Below are 16,317 nucleotides of genomic sequence, written 5' to 3' on the forward strand. Positions count from 1 at the left end.
GAGGTTTCACCATATATGTCAGGCTGGTCTTGAACTCCCAACCTCAGGTGATCCACCTGCCTCAGCCTCCCAAAGTGCTGGGATCACAGGCGTGAGCCACCGCGCCTGGCCCTTATACTTGTCTTCTTGAGTGTATGTGTGAGGCTTTCTCTAGAAGTAGAGCTTTGGATTATAGGTATGAATATCTTCAACTTTCTCAGGAATTGTTGTAAGCAATTGCTCCAAGCAAATTGCTCTCTAAAGGGCTTATAGTAATTTACACTCCCAACAGCAGTTAAGAGCATTTCCATTTTTCTACATTCTCCTATGACTTGATGTTGTTGGACCTTTTATACTTTGCCAGCCGATGCAAGTAAAACTATATCTTATTGCTGTTTGATTTTGAACATCCCTCCCATTAGGAAATGTTTTGCCGAAGCCTTTAGTTGCCAACTGGGCAGACACTTCTGTTTACTTATCACATCTGTTTTCCTCTTTCTCAGTAAGAGATTCCTTAAATTTCAGTTGGGCTTATGGCTATTTAAAATAAAGATTACCTTTCCCTGCCTCCCTTACAGCCAGTGCATAGCCACATGATTAGGGTTTTGCCAGTGGCACATGAGCAGAAGTGGTACATGTACTTTCAGAAAGGTGTCAAGAGAAGGAGGCATGCTCTCCTTCCCTTTTCTGTTTTCTCCTGGCTGGAATACAGATCTGATGGCTGCCTCTGGAGCAGCCTTCTTGGACCATGAAGTGAACATGGGAACAGAAGCCATCCACAGCAGAGGAACGAGTTAAAGGAAGCATGGGTCCCTGCCCCATGGAGTATAGCGTCGTCCCTGGACTGCCCAGACAGACTTACACATTATGGAAAAATGTCTTTGTTTGTTTAGGACAATGTTTCTCTGAATTTTCTCTCACTTGCCAGCAATTCTAAGCCTAAAAGTACACTGTTGAATTCATTCTTCTGTATAGGACTAAGTGGATCATCCCAAGAGAGTATGGGGAGGACAACTGGAAAAGGGAGGAAGAGGTGACTGAGGAGGAGGGTGAGAGGAATAGCTTTGAAGATGCTGCTACAAAGAGCCTCTAGGAGGCAGCCCAGCCGGTTTCCCAGCCCCACACTGTATGTTAAGTCTGGGGACAATTCCTGCCCAAAAAGAGGTGTAGGCTAGAAGGAGCTGTGTTGGAGAGGTGTTTTCAGAGAACTGTCTGAAGGCCACACCAGTGTATGTCTCCTCTGATGCATCGTGGGATGGCTCTCGCTGGGTCCCAGTGCAGAGGCATGACCCTGAGTGCCATCGGGGGCCTCCAGAGGAAGCCCCTCACCCACCACTACTGCAGAGCTGTCCTTGAGTCTGTTGTGAGACATGAAGACCTAGAGGCAGTGGAAAGTTTTGGTTTCTTCTAAGGAACGAATGTGTTCATTCTTTTTTTTTTTTTTTTGAGATGGAGTCTCGCTCTGTACCCCAGGTTGGAGTGCAATGGCACAATCTCAGCTCACTGCAACCTCCACCTCCTGGGTTCAAGTGACTCTCCTGCCTCAACCTCCCAAGTAGCTGGGATTACAGGCACCTGCCAGCACGCCTGGGTAACTTCTGTATTTTCAGTGGAGATGGTTTTCACCATGTTGGCCAGGCTGGTCTCGAACTCCTGACCTCAGGTGATCCACCCTCCTCTGCGTCTAAAAGTGCTGGTGTTACCAGCGTGAGCCACCGTGCCTGGCCATATATTCATTCTTAGATATTGAGAAATATGTAACCAAGTGTGTCTGCACTTTCTTGCTTGGGTAGCTCCAAATCATCTGGGGATTCGGTGTGCAGCAAGTGGATTGGACTTTATGTCCTGCTTCTCTGTTCTCAACCTCAAACCTGCCTCACCCCTGTGTGACTCTCACTTTCTAACTTATAATCTCCCTTGCCTTCTAAGTTGCCTCTAATATTTGGTGGCAAGAAAGAGAGAGAATAATACACCTTTTGTAGATATCATTGGAATTTACACATCCAAATCAGAGTATCTGCTTCCCCAAATCGATCCCCTCAAGGGACCACCTTTATCACCTCATGGTGCCCATCATCCTAGGGAGGCCTAGGAACCCTTTGTCTATGGGAATAACTTTTATATTTTTTTGGAAGAGGAGAGTGGAGTATAGTTTATTTATTTGATAAATATGTCTAGAGATGGAGCATTACCCAGTTCCAGGAAGCATGATTCAGTGTCTTCCATGAAAATGGTATCCTGGCCAGGTGCGGTGGCTCATGCATGTAATCCCAGCACTTTGGGAAGCCGAAGTGGATGGATCACTTGAGGCCAGGAGTTCGAGACCAGCCTGGCCAACATGGTGAAACCCTGCCTCTACTAAAAATACAAAATTAGCCTGGCGTGGTGGCACATATCCAAAATCCCAGCTACTCGGGAGGCTGAGTCACAAGAATCGCTTGAACCTGGGAGACAGAGGTTGCAGTTAGCCGAGATTGCACCACTGCACTTGAGGGAAAGAGAGAAAGAGACAAAGAGAGAGAAAGAGAAGAGAAAGAAAGGAAGGAAGGGAAGGAAGGAGAGAATGAGAGAAAGAAGGAAGGGAGGGAGGGAGAGAAAGAGAGAGAGAGAAAGAAAAAGAAGGAAGGAAGGGAAAGAGAAAAGAAAGAGAGAAAAGAAAGGAAGAAGGAAGGAAGGGAAAGAGAAAGAAAGGAAAGAAAGAAAAGAGAAAGAAAAAGAGAAAAAGAAAAGAAAGGGAAACAAAGAAAAAGGGAAGGAAGAAAGAGAAAAAGAGAGGGAAGGAAGGGAGGGAGGGAGGGAAGGAAGGAAGGGTGGGTCCTGTGGAATTGTGCTCTAGGGATTCACAGTCCATAGCATCGGGCATGAATGGTGCCCGTGGAGTTGTTGTGCAATGCAGCAGTGCTATGCTGCAGAGATTCTACTGGGAGCCAGGCCCGGGGCTGAGTGCCGGAGATACCAAAGTGAAAACATAAGGTTTTCATTTTCTGAGAGTTCACAGTCTTTGGGGGAAAACTGAACTAAACAATCATTATGAAACAAAGAAGTGTGTGCAATACTAACCTGTTCATCAGCAGCAGTAAGGAAATGATGGATTCCGGATGCAGGGATAAAGTTTCCAAAGGTTTCAATGATGAGGGAAGGTTGAGGGTGGGTGGGAAGCCATTAGAGCCTGTCCTTGGATCAAGAAACAGGATTTGGGCAGTGTATTAGATTCCTGTGGCTGCTGTAATACATTTCTACAAATTTGGTGGCTTAAAATAGCACCCACTTAGGCTGGGCGAGGTGGCTCATACCTGTAATCCCAGCACTTTGGGATGCCAAGGTGGGTGAATTTCTTGAGCTCGGGAGTTTGAGACCAGGCTGGGCAATATAATGAGCAATATTGGGCAATATAAAATCATCTCTGCAAAAAAATAAACAAAAAAATTAGCTGGATGTGGTGGCATGCACCTGTAGTCCCAGCTACTTGGGAGGCTAAGGTGAAAGGTTTGCTTGAGCCTGGGAGGTTAAGGCTGCAGTGAGCCAAGATCATGCCACTGCACCCCAGCCTGGGCAACAGAGCAAGACCCTGTCTCTAAATAAATAAATAAACACTCACTTATTCTTTTACAGTTCTGGAAGCCAGAAGTCCAAAGTCAGTTTCGCTGGGCTGAAATCAAGGTGTGGGCAGGTTTGTGCTCCCTCCCAAGGCTCTAGGGAGAATCCATCTCTTGCCCCTTTCAGCGTCTGGTGGCTGCTGGTATTCATTGGCTTGTGGTTCCATCACTCCAGTCATCAAAGCTGGCATCTTCAAAGCTCTCTCTTCTCCATCTTCACATTGCCGCCTTCTCTGTGTATGGTGAAATCTCCCTCTGCCTGTCTCTTGTAAGAATACAGGACTGCATGCAGGGCCCACTGGAATAATTCCCAATAATCACCCGCATCTCAAAATTCTTCATTTAATCACATCTGCACATCTGCGAAGACCCGCCACCACCACCACCTTGTATTGGTTGTTGTGCTATAAGTTAACATTCACAGGCTCCAGGGGCTGGGATATAGCTATCTTTTAAGGGTAATTATTCAGCCTACCGCAGGCAGATAGAGCAGGGAAAGGACATTCCGAACAGGAAACCCAGCAAACAGCAGGGAAAGAAGCAAGACAGAGCTTCAGGATGTTCAGGAACTGGAAGGAGTCTGAGGTGGGCTGGACTGGCCGGGGCACAGGACCTCTGGCAAGGGCTGGGTCAGGCGGGGAGAGCCTGAGCAGCCTGTGCCAGTAACAGGCCATGCCTAGGCTGGAGGAGCCAGTGGATCAGATTTGCATTTTGGAAAGATCTTCTGGCCACTGTGCGAAGGGCAGGCTGCAGGGAGGGAGACTGTGGGCTGGGACACCGTATGCAGGGGCCACGAAGGTACAATGTGGGGAGCGAGGATTGAATAATATGGAGGAGGCAGGATGCAATGAGGCTTGGAGGTGGATGAAGGAGAGGAACAGTGCAATATGGAAAATTCTTGGTGGGGGCACATTTCCACCTGGTTTATGTAAACAGCTAGCATCAGAGGGGCCGAATCAGTGTGTAAAGTGGCTGCCTGGGCTGGGGCAGCGCTGGGTGCTGAAGTCCTGTAGTAGATGCCACCCCGGGGCACATGACTCAGTTCTAGATTGCCTCAAGGACTAGCCGTTGTTGCCTTTGTTGGAGGCTTGGACAGGAAGCTCTCCAGCAGGGAGGAGTGCCAACACCAGCCACACCCTCCCAGGTGCAGCTAGGCCGAGTCACCCTGAGCCATTTCCTGGGGTGAGGCCACTGGCCACTGGCTCACACTAGTCCCTGCCCTGCAGGGCATCATCAAGGATCTGGAGTCTGAGCAGCACCAGGTTCCCTGTGACTCAGCCCCTGTGGGGAAGCGGAGCCCATGCTGTTCTTCGGGCTGGAGCAGAGACGTAGGTCCTGCCTGTCCCACCCCACCTGCTCAGTTAGGGACAGACTTTTTTTTTTTTTTGAGATGGAGTCTTGCTCTGTTGCCCAGACTGGAGTGCAGTGGCATGATCTCGGCTCACTGCAACCTTCGCCACCCAGGTTCAAGCGATTCTCCTGCCTCAGCCTCCTGGGTAGATGGGATTACAGGCGCCCGCCACCACACCCAGCTAATTTTTGTATTTTTAGTAGAGTTGGGGTTTCACCACGTTGGCCAGGCTGCTCTTGAACTCCTGACCTCAGGTGATCCACCCACCTCAGCCGCCCAGGGACAGACTCTACAGAGCCCCTGCTAATTGCTGTATGCAACATGCTGTTTGTGTTTGGGAGTAGGGGCAGCCGGAGGGTGCGGTGGGGGCGGGGGAGTTGTTGTTGTTGTTGTTTGGATTTTTTTGAGACAGGGTCTCACTCTGTCACCCATGCTGGAGTAGTGCAGTGACGTACATAATCACAGCTCATTGCAACCTCTGCCTCCTGGGCTCAAGCGATCCTCCCCCCTCAGACTCCATAGGTACACACCACCATGCCTGGCTAATTTTTGTATCTTTTGTAGAGATGGGGTTTTGTCATGTTGCCCAGGCAGTCCTTCTACACATTCTTTGAGCTACTTTAGCTGTGTGACTTCAGGCAAGCAGTAACCTCTTTGCTCTTTAATTTGTTCCTCTATGAATTGGAGAAATACCAGTACCTACCTCAGAGTCCTAAGGATTGAATAGGCTAAGCCCTCCATAGGGCCTGGCACACACATGTAAGTGCCCCCCGCATGCTAGTGATGCCATGGATGCCCACAGTGGAATTCACTGGGAGAGGCAGATAGACTCATTTTAGGCAAGTTCCTAAGCATTCTGACATAATACATATAAAACACTTAGCACTTTACCTGGCCCAAGGCAGGACCCTAGAAATCAGAGAGGTTGGAGATTCTAAAGCCCCCAGGGAAGAATCTGGGCTGGGCTCCGAAGAGGTTCCTGAGCTCACTGCAGCCAGGATGTATAAGTCATAGTGTTACGTCGGCGCTCATACCTGTGTGTAGCACATGTGCACGCACCTTCACGCACACAGGTGTGCCTCACCTCCAGCCCCAGGATGCATATGCAAATTCACGTAACAGAGGAGTAACTCAGTTCACTCAACAGAAGGTGAGAAGGTGACTTTGCATTCCCTAAGAATGGGACAGAGGTTGCAAACAGATGGCCCCTTGGGCTACATTTGGCCTGTAGAAGTGTTTTGCCTTTACAGTATTTTGTTTTTGTTTTCCCCTTATGCTATTTTTTTTTTGACACTGAGTCTCACTCTCTCAGAGTGAGACTGGAGTGCAGTGGCACAATCTCAGCTCACTGCAACCTCCGCCCCCTGGGTTCAAGTGATTCTCCCACCTCAGCCTCCCGAGTAGCTGGGATTACAGGTACCCACCATCACACCTGGTTAATTTTTGTATTTTTGTAGAGATGGGGTTTTACCATGTTGGCCAGGCTGGTCTTGAACTCCTAACCTCAGGTGATCTGCCTGCCTTGGCCTCCTAAAGTGCTGGCACCCAGCCTACACTATTTTAAAAAGGAGATTTCCATTGGAGAATTGCATGTAAGAATCAAGATTTGTGACTTTTCGGCCAGGCGTGGTGGCTCACGCCTGTAATCCCAGCACTTTGGGAGGTCAATGCAGATGGATCACCTAAGGTCAAAAGTTTGACACCAGCCTAGCCAACATGGTAAAACCCCGTCTCTACTAAAAATGCAAAAATTAGCCGGGCGTAGTGGCAGGAGATTGTAATCCCAACTACCTGGGAGGCTGAGGCAGGAGAACCACCTGAACCCAGGAGGCAGAGGTCACAGTGAGCCGAGATTGCACCATTGCACGCCAGCCCGGGCGACAAGAGCGAAACTCCATCTCAAAAAAAAAAAAACAACAAAAAAAAGATTTCTGACTTTTCTAGCTGAATCAGAAGAGCTGGTATATGCTGGACCCACATCCAGTCAAAGCAATGACCAGCAGAAGCCACGGTCACAGTGTGTATGTTTCCAACTCGTCCACTACTTGCTGGGCCCTGCAGGGATCTGAGTTCCAGAGCCCTAGCACAGCGGTTGAGTGTGTCCACTCTAACATCAAACCATCTGGATTTGGATTTGAACTCTGGACAAGTCATATAACCTCTCTAAGCCTCAGTTCCTTCCTTCCTTCCTTCCTTCCTTCCTTCCTTCCTTCCTTCCTTCCTTCCTTCCTTCCTCCCTCCATCCCTCCCTCCCTCCCTCCCTCCCTCCCTTCCCTCCCTCCTTCTCTCCCTCCCTCCCTCCCTCCCTCCATGTCTCTCTCTCTCTCTCTCTCTCTCTCTCTCTCTTTCTTTCTTGTTTTGCTGTTGTTGCCCAGGCTGGAGAGGAAGGGCATGATCTCAGCTCACTGCAACCTCTACCTCCCAGGTTCAAGCGATTCTCCTGCCTCAGCCTCCTGAGTAGCTGGAATTACAGCCACCTGCCACCACGCCTGGCTAATTTTTGTGCTTTTAGTAGAGATGGGGTTTCACCATGTTGGTCAGGCTGGTCTTGACCTCCTGACCTCAGGCGATCTGCTCGCCTCGGCTTCCCAAAATGCTGGGATTACAGGTGTGAGCCACCGCTCCCAGCCATGCCTCAGTTTCTTTACCTGTAAAATAGGTATAATCTCAGTACATTCCTCACAGAGTTGTTACAGGGGTGAAATGAGATAACGTGTAAAGGGCTTATTAGTGCCTGGCACTCAGTATTTCGTAAATTTTCAGCTATTGCTGCTATTACTGCTTCTGGAATCAGCCCCCGGTTTCAAGATCGTAGCCAACCTCTACAGAGATTGGAAGGGACCTTCTTTAACGGACACAGCTTGTTTTCCCCAGACCTCACCTTGCCATCTGATCATCTCTGAAGACCACCCTGTGGTACCTGGAGCTCTCTCCTGGGACCTCAGTGTTCCTGTGTGTCTGCGTGCTGGCCACCAGTCCCCTGGCACAGACACTGTTCCCTAATTGGGAAAAACACTTGTTGACACAGAGCCCTGTGAGCTGCCATGGAGTACCGGATTTCCCATCTTTCTTCTGAAATCCCACAGTGTGAAGTGTTGGTAGAGCTGAAAAGGAAGCTCTTTCAATGGGGATGCTGGGTAAGGTGACCTTTGCACTAAGGATTCCACTTCCTGTCTGAGATGGAAGACAGACCCTCATTCAAGAGACTGAGCACTAGAGGAGCCAGGTGAGTTCAGGGGAGGGCACCCGAGAAGGCAGATGCCTCTGAGGACAAGCATGGCTTATCCAGGTAGAAGAAATGGAAGGGTGCGCCCCAGCAGAGGGCACAGAGCGTGGACAAGGCAGGAGAGGCTTTTCCTGTTCTGGCCAGGAGGGCCTGGGCCACTGTCCTCTCCTCTGCACAAGCCCTCTTTGCTGAGGAGACAAGCTAGGGGTGAAAGCCTGAGCTGCCCGCCAGTCTCTTAATTTCCTCATCTCATTCATCCATTCAGCTATCCATTTATTCATTCATCCAAACTTTCCTTAAAAAATAGGTTTTATTGTTTTAAGAATAAAATTAGGCCAGGCGTGGTGTCTCATGCCTGTAATCCCAGCATTTTGGGAGGCCGAGGCGGGTGGATCACCTGAGTTCAGGGGTTTGAGACGAGCCTGGCCAACATAGTGAAACCCCATCTCTACTAAAAATACAAAAAATTAGCCAGGTGTGGTGGCAGGCACTTGTAATCCCAGCTACTGGGGAGGCTGAGGCAGGAGAATCGCTTGAACCCAGTAGGGAGAGGTTGCAGTGAGCCAAGATCTCGCCACTGCACTCCAGCTCAGTGACAGTGCGAGACTCCATCTCAAAAAAAAAAAAAAAAAAAAAAAAATTAGTATTTGCTTGTCATAACAAATCCAAACAGCACCAAAGCATGTAACATAAATCTTGAAAGTTCCCGTCCCTTCCCTGCTCCTCAGGAGTAACCCCTGTTAAAATTTTTTTACAGATTCTTCCAGATTGTTTTCCATGTATACACAATTGCATGTGTGTTAACATTTATGTTAACAATGTATATGGGGTATATTTCCAAATCAACATATATAGATTTATCTCATTTAAAAAAAATACAACAAATACATGAACACATTCAGGCTATAAAAATTTAACAATACAGAGGCATATGGAGGAGAAAGTAACCCCTCCCCACTTCTCTTCTCCTTATTTTCCTCTCCACTCCTCTCCACAGTTTGGTGTGGGTGTATTCAGACCTTTTCCTATGCATTTGCATGAATAAATGATACTTATACAGATACACGATTGTGTGTATGTGTTGTTTAGAATCTTCTGCCACTTGCCTTTTGACCTAACAATATATCTTAGAAATGTCAGTATCTGGTGGCTCATGCCTATAATCCCAGCACTTTGGGAGGCTGAGGTCGGTGAGTCACCTGAGGTCAGGAGTTCAAGACCAGCCTGACCCAAATGGTGAGACCCTGCCTCTACTGAAAATATAAAAATTTGCCTGGACACGGTGGCTCATGCCTGTAATCCCAGCACTTTGGGAGGCCAAGGTGGGTGGATCACTTGAGGTCAGGAGTTCGAGACCAGCCTGACCAATATGGTGAAACCCTGTCTCTACTAAAAATACAAAAATAGCCAGGCGTCATGGCAGGCACCTGAAATCCCAGCTACTTGGGAGGCTGAGGCATGAGAATCACTCAAACCAGGAGGCGGAGGTTGCCGTGAGCTGAGATTGCACCACGCACTCCATCCTGGGTGACAGAGAGAGACCCTGTCTCAAAAAAAAATTAGCCAGATGTGGGGGCACATGCCTGTCATCCCAGCTACTCAGGAGGCTGAGGCAGGAGAATCGCTTGAACCTAGGAAGCGGAGGTTGCAGTGAGCTGAGATCATGCCACTGCACTCCAGCCTAGGCAATGGAGCAAGACTCCATCTCAAAAAAAGAAGAAAAAGGGCCGGGCGCGGTGGCTCAAGCCTGTAATCTCAGCACTTTGGGAGGCCGAGACGGGTGGATCACGAGGTCAGGAGATCGAGACCATCCTGGCTAACACGGTGAAACCCCGTCTCTACTAAAAAATACAAAAAGCTAGCCGGGCGAGGTGGCGGGCGCCTGTAGTCCCAGCTACTCGGGAGGCTGAGGCAGGAGAATGGCGGGAACCCGGGAAGCGGAGCTTGCAGTGAGCTGAGATCTGGCCACTGCACTCCAGCCTGGGCAACAGAGCAAGACTCCGTCTCAAAAAAAAAAAAAAAAAAAAAGAAAAAGAAAAAAAAAGGAAAAAAAAGAAATGTCAGTATCTATAGATAAGACTCAATCTTGTTAGTGGCTGCTTGGGATTCTCTGGTTTGGCCATACCTTGATTTATTTAAGCATTCCCTTTCTGATGGGTGCCACTTTTAAAGGCTTTGCTGTCACAAACGACACTGTTGAACATCGTCACGTGGACTCCGTCCCACAGCTGACAAACCTTTCTTAGGACAGAAGTGGCCTGGCTGCCTTGGAGGAGATTCTGAGACTTCTGATACACTGCTCCTCCCAAACGCTGTGTTTCCGTGTTCCTTTGGATGCTTTTAAATTGCAGCGAGCGCCCACCCGCAGCCAGGGCCTGGGAGTGCATGGTGTCCAAGGCAGGGCCCTGCCCTGGGGCAACTGCAATCTTTGAGTCCTATGATGAGATGGTTCAGAAGCCAGGGGCCCCAGTCCTGGGTTGCAGGGAGGAGTTCAGGGAAGGCTTCCTGGAGGAGTTGATGTCCAGGCAGAAACCTGCCTGCTGAGTAGCAGTTTGTCAGTCAGAGGAGCAAGTGGGAGGGGCTGCTCCAGCTGGAAGAGGACTTGGCCAGCTGAGGCCCTGAAAGGGCCAGAGCCATCTGTGCACCGCTGAGTAATGGTGTTCCCTAGATGCTCAGGGCAGGGGCTGAAGGGAGTGGCAGTGGGTGAGGCTGACAGGAAGCTGGGGCAGCCGGTGAAGGCCTCAACCGCCAAGCTAAGGAGTGGGAATGTTGCCCGAGGCAAGCGAGAGGCCTGATTACACACCTGAGGAAGTGAGCATAGGCCGGAGGGGAGAAAGGACCAGTGTCCGGGAGGGAGGCTGGGTGGGAATTCACACCTGGCAAGAGCCCACCAGGAGCCAGGCCCTGTGTAAGGAGAGGCTCCCTCTTCCTTTCTTCCTGTCTTCTTTCTCTCTTTCCTCCCTCCCTCCCTCCTTCCCTTCTTTCCCTTCCTTCCTTCCCACCCTCTCTTTCCACCCTCTTTCCTCCCTCCCTCCCTTCCTCCCTTCCTTCCTTTCTTCTTTCCTTCCTTCCCTCCTTCCTTCCTAAATTAACAGACTTTTTTTAAAGAGCAATTTTAGTTTTACAGAAAAACTGAGTCATAAGTACAGGGAGTTCCCATTGACCTCTCCGCACCCGCCACACAGGGTTTCTCCTGTGGTTAACCTGTTGCATCGATGTGATACATCTGTTACAACTGACAAACCAATACTGACATACTGTCATTCACTAAGGTCCCTCGTTCACATCAGACTTCACTCTTGATGGTGTACACTCTATGGGTTTTAACAAATGCATAATGACATGTCTCCACCATTACAGTAGCCTACAGAGTCTTTTTCACAGCCCAAAACATTCCTTGTGCTCCTCCTACTCATTCCTCCCTCCTCTCAACCCCTGGCAATGCCACTGATCTTTTTACTGACTTTATAGTTTTGCCTTTTCCAGAGTGTTGAACAGCTGCAAACACACAGTATGCAGCCTTCTTTCACCTAGTAATGTGGAGTTAGGGTTCCTCCAGGTCTTTTCATGGCTTGATAGCACATTCCTTTTTCTTGCTGAACAATATTGTGTTGCATGGATGTACCAGTTCATCTATTTCTGAAGGATATCTTGGTTTGTTCTGAATGTTTAACAATTATGAATAAAGCTGATATAAACATTCTTACACAATTTCTTTATGGACATAGTTTTCAACTCATTTGGGGAAATACAGTATTTGTCTTTTTGTGGCTGGCTTATTTCATTTAGTGCAACGTCCTGAAGTTTCCTCCATGCTGTGGCATGTACCCTTTCTTTTCAAGGCTGATTAAAATTTCATTGTATGTAAACACACACCACTAGCTATTGACTATTTTAATATGATCCTGCTTTCAATTCCTTTGGACGTATTTCAAGAAGTAGGATTGCTGAATCACATGGTAATTCTATTTTTAATTTTTCAAGGATGCACCATACTGTTTTTTCCACAGAGGCTTCACCAACATTTGTTATTTTCTGTTTTTTTTTTTTTCTTTTAGTGGCTGTCTCAATGGGTGTGAAATGATATCTCATTGTGGTTTTGGTTTGCATTTCCGTGATGATGAATGATGACATTGAGCATCTTTTCACATTCTTCTTGGCCATTTATATATCATCTTTGGAGAAACGTCTATTTAGGTCCTTTGTCCATTTTTTGTTGTTATTTTGTGTTGTTGTTGAGTTGTTGGGGTCTATGTATTCTGAATATTAACCCTTTATTATTTACATATTTGCAAATATTTTCTCCCAGTTTGTAGATTGCCTTTCCACTTTGTTGGTTGTTTCCTTTGGTGCACAGACATTTTAAAGTTTGATGTAGTCTCATTTATTTAGTTTTGCTTTTGCATGTGTTTTTGCTGTCATAGCCAAAAATCACTGCCAAATCCAACATCATGAAGCTTTCCCCCTACATTTTCTTATAGAGTTTCACGGTTTTTGGTCTTACGTTTAGATCTTCATCCATTTTTAGTTACTTTTGTATATGATGTAAGGTAAGGGACCAGCTTTTGCATCATTTGTTGCAACGACTGTTGTTTCCTCATCAAACGGTCTTGGCACCCTTGTGGAAGATCACTTGACCATATATCTGAGGGTTTATCCCTGGGCTGTCTATTCTTTTCCTTCGGTTTGTGTGTCTGTCTTTATGCCAGTACCACACTGTTTGGATTACTGTAGCTTTCTAATAAGTTTTGAAATCAGGAAACATGATACCTCTGGTTTTGTTTGTTTGTTTACTACTTCCTTAATTTCTTTAATGGTTATTGATCCAGTCAAGTTTTCTAGTCTTCTTGAATCAATTTTGGAACTATATATTTCCCTAGAAAATTATTTATTTTAGACTGGGTGCAGAGGCTTACACCTGTAATCCCAGCACTTTGAAAGGCAGAGGCAGGAGGATCGCTTGAGCTCAGAGATTTGAGACCACCCTGGGCAATGTGGTGAAAACTCATCTCTACAAAAAAATACTAAAAATTAGCTGGGTGTGGTGGGGCACACCTGTGGTCCTAGCTACTTGGGAGACTGAGGTGGGAGGATAACTTGAGCCTGGGAGGCTGAGTTTGCAGTGAACTGTGATGGTGATCATACCACTGCACTCCAGCTTGGGTGACAGAGTGAGACTCTGTCTCAAAAAAAAAAAAAAAAAAAAAGGAAAGAAAATTATTTATTTCATTTGATTTTTAGTGTGTAAGTAGACTTTTAATATAAATTCTCATAATTAAAAATCACAATTTTAAATCCTCTTACTGTTTGTGTCTTTCATCTTTTTTGTTAAATTCAAATTTTCCAAAAGCATGTCTAATTCATTATTTTTAACTGATCAAGTTTTTGTGACTGTGTGTGTGAGTTTGTTATTAATTCCTTCCTTCTGCTTTCTTTGTAATTTTTTTTTTGTTATTATTTTACTAGCTTCTTGAGTTCATTTATCTCCAGATTTTCTTGACTAAACATTTTCTTTAAATAACCTTTGGCCTGAATCCCCAGGTTTTTATATATAAGTCTGTCATTGCTATTAATTTGGAAATTAACCCATAGTAGTTTGTTCCAGATTAGATTAGCTCTTTAAACGAGGAGTTATTAAGAAGAGTATTTTTAAAAATTTCTAGACTGGGCATGATGGCTCATGCCTGTAATTCCAATACTTTGGAAGGCCTAGGTAGGAGGATTGTTTGAGGCCAGGAGTTCAAGACCAGCCTGGAAACATAGCAAGACTTTGTCTCAAAAAATTTTTTTTCTAAGATATATTTCTAGTAACAAATATATTTCTATGGTGAAGATATATGCTTTATTAATAAATATATTTCTGTTTCTAAGATAGTTTTTGCCCTCCCTTTCTAATTAATTGCATTCTATTCAGCGAATGTGTCCTATATGATTTCAGCTTTTTGCGTTTATTAGGCTTTTCATTATGGCCTAATACAAAGAAAAATATTTGGAATTGCGTACTTGACCGTTAACAACGATTAACTCTTGGGACGGGAATGAAATTGAAGGGCAGAGACAAAGAGGGGAAGCTTGTTGTTTGGTTTTATTTTGTTTGCTTTTGATTGTTGGGAAATTTTTTTACTATAAGAATTAGCTCAAGTATAATGGTGTTTTGTTTGTTTGTTTGTTTTTTTTGCATGTAGCTGACCAGTCTACCAGGTCTTTTATGCAGTTCGACATCCAAGGTGACACCAAGGTAAGACAAATGAAGTTCCAGTTTGGGTGCCTCCATCTCCCTCCCCTGGATTCTGATCCAGTGTCTGCCAAACCCAGAAAGAACCGGGGTAGGGCGCTTGATCATGGGGAAGGCTGTTGTGGTTCGCCCGGCAGATGGGAAAAGGGGAAGGTTTCCCTTCTTCGCGATTTGAATCACATCCTCGTCCTCCAACGCATGGTCCTCCAACGCATGGTCCTCCAACGCATGGTCCTCCAACGCATGGTCCTTACCTGCTTTCTGAGGACTGTGTTTCACAGAGAGACCCCAGACCAGAGCATATTTAAATTCTTTGATAAGATTTTTGTGAATCTTCATGCAGAAATCCTCCACTGTGGTCCTGGAGCAAGGAAGCACCACTGGGGATGTGTAATCTGGTCATTGGCCTTTGGGTTTGGTGTAAATTCTCACTAGTTTCAGATAGTCCCAGATCTTTTCCAATAGGTCATCAAAATTCCAGCAGTGATGGGCAGAGATGGGTACACAGTGAGGCACCTTATAGATGCTATCCAATTCCTTAATAGAGATTCGGTCAATCTTATTTAACACATAGATACAGGGGATATAAACTTTGTTTCCTTCCACCACATCAATGAGGTCATCAGCTGTAGCATCAGTACGTAGAGTCACATCGGCATTATGAATCTTGTATTCGGCCATAATGCTCTTCACAGCTTCAGCATCAACTCACTCTGCAGGCAAGTGGCTGTGAGATTAATGCCTCCCTTGTCCTTCTTCTTAAAGCCGATGTTGAAGGGTTTGCTGTTCAAGCGAATGCCAAAGCCTTCCAGCTCATTTTCATTTATCTTCTTATGTCCCAAAGGTTTCAGGACATCCAGAACAATCAGGATCAAGTTACAGGTTCGGGCCACTGCAATGACTTGACCTCTACCTTTCCCATCCTTGGCACCTTTAATGATACCTGGAAGATCCAGGAGCTGGATCTTGGCACCTTTGTGTCTGATGACACCAGGCACAGTGGTCAGAGTAGTGAATTCATAGGTTGCCACCTCAGAATATACCCCTGCCAGGTTACTAAGCAGTGTCAACTTCCCCGCAGATGGAAACCAGCAAATCCAGTTCGAGCATCACCTGTCTTGGCCACATCAAAACCTTCTCCTGGACCTCCACCACCACCACCACCACCCTTTGGAGTAATGAGTTCTCGATGAAGCTTAGCAAGATGAGCCTTAAGCAGCACTAGGTGGTGTGCTGTGGCCTTGTTCTTTTGAGTCCAAGTCATCTTGGCTTCTATCTCCACGATCTTAGCTAAGGTGCTGCTCATCGTGGCGTGGCGAGTACCCTGTGGCCTCCACACTGACTGTCTCCCTTCACACACCCACGGGCAAACTAGCTCAAGTATAATGGTTTTCAAAAGTAACTCAGAGAACTTGGGAGTGTAGGCCTCTGGGTACAGCGGCCCACAGATCCCTGAGAGCACCATTGTATGACAGCTCTTCACCGAGAGACACCGCCTTTAAAAATGCGCTTAGAGGCCGGGCACGGTGGTTCACGCCTGTAATCCCAGCACTTTGGGAGGCCGAGGTGGGCGGATCACAAGGCCAGGAGTTCGAGACCAGCCTGGCCAACATGACGACACCCCGTCTCTACTAAAAACACAAAAATTAGCCAGGCGTGGTGGCATGTGCGTGTAATCCCAGCTACTCAGGAGGCTGAAGCAGGAGAATCGCTCGAACCCGGGATGCGGAGGTTGCAGCGAGCTGAGATCACACCACTATACTCCAGCCTGGGCAACAGAGCGAGACTCCATCTCTAAAATAACAACAACAAACAACAAGCAAAACAAAACAGAAAAACGCGGTTACTTCCTACTGGCTTTACAATGGTAAGCATTTCCTAAGCACCTAACTTCAGGCTTTGGGGTAAAGAGAGAGAAACACACAGTCTG

At 46.8% G+C, this 16,317-nt stretch overlaps 1 pseudogene; it reads right to left on the reverse strand.

Annotated features, from left to right (window-relative positions):
• Nucleotides 1-14,026: 14,026 nt before the first annotated feature.
• Nucleotides 14,027-15,920, reverse strand: LOC101025785 (annotated as a pseudogene).
• Between the last annotated feature and the right edge of the window lie 397 nt (nucleotides 15,921-16,317).

Source organism: Papio anubis, chromosome 14, assembly GCF_008728515.1.
Source record: "Papio anubis isolate 15944 chromosome 14, Panubis1.0, whole genome shotgun sequence".
NCBI classification, from domain to species: Eukaryota; Metazoa; Chordata; class Mammalia; order Primates; family Cercopithecidae; genus Papio; species Papio anubis.